Raw genomic sequence first — 6,000 nt, forward strand, 5'->3', positions numbered from 1 at the left:
CATAAAGGCCCAAAGTCGATTTCAGATCTTGACGAATGACTTAAACCATGAAGGCCCTAAGTCATAATGAAACCTTGATTTAGACCTTGGAGGTTCAATGTCATAGTAAAAAAAACTTTGACTTCGGACCATTAAAAAAATTGGTCGGAACTTCGGACCTTGCAAGAAACAAGAATTTGGGGTTGGTGTCTATTCCGTGAGTAATTGCATTTCCCAGGTATCCTTGTCAATCATAGCACACATATAAAAGCCCAAAAAAAGGCCATAATGACACTCCTTTTAAAATGCCAAACACCTGAGTGAGAAAGGGTCTTTTAGAAACACAACTAGCTTCCGTATAAACATGCTATTAATTAGCTAGGGTTTGGAAATTTAAGCGTTCTTTCAAAAAATAAAATGAAACCTTCTTCCAAAAAGAACCTTCGAAGACGACAAAATTATGATTTACGGACGAGTCTAAAATAATTGATTAGGAGATTTATTAGAATGATTCGACGAACAGTTTCCTTCTAAATCTCACTTGTACAATTACCGTAATAGTTCTATGAGACAAGGTCCAACATGACATGTGCGAACCCATCCCCACCATCCATAGCATACCATGGATGGTGGAGATAGACGGTTTGAAATATCTTAGAGAGAATTTTATGGATGTTCAGTTATGGTAGAATGGGATTCTCAAAACGTAATTAATTGGTGCAATAAAGTTGTTAAACCAACTTGGAGATTTTATTCAATTTGGGCAGAAATGTTGGATTTATATCAAGGGTTCATCATCTCTTTTTATCATGTTTATCGGGAAGCAAAGATGATGGTTTGGCTAAGCTTAGGGGTGGTTTGGACTCCTCTACTATAGCTTAGCAGATGACCTTATTCATGTATAACTTTGTTGTAATTCTCTTTGATTAATAAACTTCGTTACATTGTTAAAATAAACTAAAATTGTAAGCCCATCCGTGTTTGACAGATTGCAGTGAACTTTTACGGGGATGCGAATTGCTATAGCGGAGACGAGATGGGGTTGAGAGAATCCAAAAGTGGGTAGAAAGTCTTAGGTTCCTTAATGCTTCATATCCATTCCATTACATTAAGGTTTTTTTTTACCTCTGCTCCTCCCAGTCGTCCCACTTACTGTGAGGAGTATTCCGGATATGTTTATCCGGATAATCCAACCTTCATGGCGAGGAATGGAAAGAAAAGCCTGCACCAAAATTTTAGGCACAAATGCCAGTCAACTTCCTCGAGTCCAGCAGCACTCCCCAATTCTTATTGGAGCATATTTATATGAATCTTCATCAACAACATTTTCATCAGAGCATTTTTCCAACTACTTGATGTCGGCATATAGATATAAATATGCACTAAAAATAAATAGCAATAAGTGTGGTAGATTGTGCAAATGGTGGTGGCAGAGCATTATCTGTTAGGATCAGCTGTGATGTAAAGTGCTAGTTACAAAATATGGCGTGGATAGTACTGGAATGTGAATTAACAAAAGTAATGGAAGGGAAAATATTTCTTTTTTTTGGAGAGATATTTATGCCTTCAAACAAGTAGTGAGTCGCAATATTAGGTGGCTGGCAGGCTAGAGGATTTTGATATGTTTTTGACATCCTAAGTGGTCGGACGATTTGCCTTTAAAATATGCTTATCCCATTTTATTTGAAAAAATCACCACTCCCCAAGCTACGGTTGCAGACTTAGTGGAAGTAAGAGGCGATAAGGTTAGTTGGAATATATTTATCAACCATTTATCAACATGTTGAAGGACCTTGATCAAATAGTTATTAGACAACATCGTGAGGATGAATTGGTGTGGGAAAGAAAAAATGATGGACAATTTTCTATCAAATCTGTTTATAAAATTCTCTTTCATGATAGAGTGCGGTGGAATTTTCTTAAGATTAAGCAGATTTGGAGATGACCTATTTCTCATAAAATGCAAGTCTTCCTATGGTTAGCGGCTCAAGATAGAATTCTTAATGTGGATAATCTCATTAAGAGGGGGAAGATAATTATGAATGTTTGCGTAATGTGCAAGGAGGATGGCGAGTCTAGGGCGCACTTGTTTATATATTGCTCGTTCGTATCCAAAATATGGTGGTGGTGTTTTCAATTGATGGGGATAAATTTAACCCTATAACAATATGTGTTGGATCCGGTTGTTCAATTGGAAGTGCCATTACCAAAAATTGGAGGATATATTTGAAAAATTCTACAGGGAGTTATTTTGTGGGACGTGTAGCTGGAGAGGAACCGAAGAACTTTTGAAAGAGTGGCTTGCAGTTTCGAAAGAGTGTTGATTAACATCAAACTTTTTCTCCGGTCTTGGATGTCAGTTAATAAGGAAGGGAGGAGTATATCTAAAACTGATGTTATGATTAATCTCTCTAATCTTTTTCAACTGGATGTGCCTAGAAATAAACTTTGTTTGAGATGGAAGTCCCCAAACCACGGAATCCTTAAGTTAAATTTTGATGTTAGGTCTATGGGTAACCCAGACCCAGCTGATTTTGGTGGAGTGGTCCGTGATTGGCTAGAAAATGTAATTCTTACTTTTTCTGGTCCTTGTGGTGTTACCACGAAGAATCATGCTAAATTATCTGCATTTATGTTTGGCTTGAAGGTTATAGTGGCCAAAACCTTTGACACAGGGTTTATTATTGAAGGGGACTCGTTGAATGTTATAAAATGATGTAAAGAAAAAACAACGATTCCCTTGGCAACTCAAGCTGATCGGCCTGCAAATCTTCGACTTAATGTTAGGTTTAACGGTGTCACTAGAATATGTGTATGGAAAGGCTAATGTTTTGGCTGATTCGTTGGCTAAAAGGGGAGTTGAGTTGGAAGCTCCGGTGGTTGCTGATGATTTTAAATCTTTGATGTAATTGGTTTCTATTATTAATAAATCTTGAACTTTGTCAAAAAATAAGTGTGGTAGATAGTGGTGCTAATGTGTTTAAGTCTCAAATGATTGAACAAGGTGAAAGGAAAATTTCCCTGCCGTATTTTGACCTCATCCAATCTCCTAAGTAAAGGTTTTGGAAACTCGAATTCCCACCCTTGTGCACGGAAATTGGAACGAGAAGATGATATTTCTAAAAGATAAAAGTTTATATAAGATTGAAACCTTAAAATATAACTAAAAAATCCATTCAAACGATTGTTATGGTGTTGGAAAACCCCTAAATCGATCATCTTGATATCAAGATGTGTAAATATTAAAAATAAATAAAAATTCAAGTTCTAAAAATAGTGCATCTTGCAACATTATATCTGGCCTGTCTATTTTCAAGATTTTTATATATTTATAGATCTCCTTGCTTTGAACTATTTTTTGAGTTGAAAATGTTATAATTACAAATGAAAAAACAGATTCTCAGGCCATCCTAAAAAAATTTTACACCAAAATTATATCTTATGATAAAATTTGGAGGTGTGCCTTACTTTGATTGTTTAAGGTTGCAACTTACAACCACACCCTTTCTTTTCGACTGACAGCCAAGAGGGGGAATACGTGAAATATGATGGTTGATTCAGATTTGAGAGCCACACTAGCCATAATTTTGACAAAAAAATGAACATGCTTGGAGGGTCTCTTTTTTCTCAAAAAAGGGCCCTCCGCATCTTATGGGCCACTATCTAACATTAGGATGTTATGTATAATGCTATTCCTGATAAAATTTGCTGTGGATCTAAATCTTCACCCCATTTTTATGGAAAATAAGCACTTTCCTTTTCCACTCTGAAACCCAGTCCATGCATAGTCTGAAAGTTTGCTTGCTTGATCCCCATCCATTGGGATGACCAAATCAAATGGTCTCATAAACTTGCCATAATGGCCTTAATGAGTGACTGATAATGTTTTAAACAACTCTAGGAAATTAAAAAGAACCATACCAGCATGTCCACTTTCTTATTCTTGCATCTGACAATTATAAGATTGGACAAAGCCAAATAACTCAGCCTTCCAAAGATCATCTCGAGACCCCAGCCTGTAACCTGTCGCACGAGAAACAGATATTTAATACATGAAAAATGAAAGCATCCGGCATCGCGAGCAAAAGCCTGAACAAAGATGAGCTCAGGTTAATATCTTCTTCTGAATACTAATGCAGTATGAACACAAGGTCATCTAACAAGTGCAACAGTTCAATCTTCCATTCTATTAAAGGTTAACATGTTAAAAAAAAAAAAAACAGTTCAATCTTCCAATATGCACTGACCTGTAAATGCACATTTTATCCAGTCTTTTGGGTTGTTCAGATAGTAAGTCAATGATTAGACAAAAGGAACGATGAAGACATGATTGAGGGATAAACTTTCAGAGTTTATTGTAGAATACTAGGATGAAAATTAAAACCCTTCCTCACCAAGAAAATGAATGTGTGTGTGTGTGAGTGTTAGAGAGAGAGAGAGAGAGAGAGAGAGAGAAAGAGAGAGAAAGAGAGAGAGCATTCACTCAAAAGGGAAGCCTCCACTGTTTTTATGATGGTGTAAATTGCCTTGTAATTGATGGACTAAAACTACAGTGAGAGAAATGTAAGCATGTTACAAGGGGAATGAGTGAGAGAACAAATGCGGTGTAGGTTTGACCGTACCAGCCATTGATAATAGTTCTACTGCAGGGTTAGTCAAATCCATAAAGTTGGAGGTGGACGGAAAGAGGCATCATAGGAGTATTTTCATATGATCTAATGGCTTATCATAATGAGAATAAGATCCAATAGCTGAATGGCTATATTTCACACAATGTAGATTTAATTCTAGAAGATCATTCCTAATGTCATAAAATAGCTATCTGATGAACTAGTGGGACACACAAGGAATGGGTGATCATTGGTCAGATGCTTCCAGCAAAACCAATTCCCAGGGTGTGACGGGCGGTGTGTACAGGGTCTGGGTATATATTCACTGTGGCATGCTGATCCGCGATTACTAGCAGTTCCAACATGTTCCCGAGTTGCAGAGAACAATCTGAACTGAGGCAATCTTTCCAGATTCGATCCACCTCACAGTCTTGCTTCCCATTGTAATTGCCATTATAGCACGTGTGTAGCCCAGCCCATAAGGGCTATGCAGACTTGACGTCATCCCCACCGTGACACTACCATATTCTTTTGCAACATGATAAAAAGATTTTGCTCAATTCTTTTAGGGGCTCAATAATTTCAAAAGAAGGCAGTGACAGGATATACATACTACCCTGATATGCTAGTAATGCGCTTCAACTAGAGCTTCATAATCAAGAGTTGACTAGAGTTTCGAGTACACAAAGCCACAACTAAAAACATTAATACAATCAATGAAACATGAGCAATGCAGGTACATGTTGAAGTAGAAATTCAGATGATGAAACCTGAGTGGCAATATAATCAATGCAGCATCTAATATGCATGAAGGACAGACATCAAAAAGAAATTATGATATATCAATACCACACTTTAGCACAAACATAATGATCAGTATCCTAAATCTACACAATAAGCATGGCACATTTAAATCACTTCATTTCTGGGTGAACAAATTTGACTTGCGATGTCTAAAAATATGAATACTTAACTTCGATTTCTCATTGAAGTAAATACCTTCATGCCTAATTTAAAGATAATATTGAGCACCAAAATCATAGCCGCCCTCCATATGTTATTTACAAAGTCAATACAAATAGAAACTTGCAGGTGCAGCAAATACAGGCAGCAACTAACGAAGGAAAAGTAGAACTACCCATCATCATTATCAGAGCTTTTTCCCATCTATTTGGAATCAGCTACACAAATCTTGGTCCCTCATTCTGCTCTATCAAGGGCCATATCCTCAGTAAGGCCGTAAGTCATCATATTTTTTCTTATTACTTCCAACCATGTCTTTTTGGGCTACCCTTGCCTTTTCTAAGCCTCCACTTGAACCAACTCGTACCTCCTACAGTTGTTGTACTGGGTAAAACTACCCATACTAAAGCTAAATTACTCAACATCTACTATGATTCTTACAAGAATC

Source organism: Amborella trichopoda, chromosome 3, assembly GCF_054954075.1.
Source record: "Amborella trichopoda isolate Santa Cruz 75 chromosome 3, AtrichopodaSantaCruz75HAP2 v2.0, whole genome shotgun sequence".
NCBI lineage: Eukaryota > Viridiplantae > Streptophyta > Magnoliopsida > Amborellales > Amborellaceae > Amborella > Amborella trichopoda.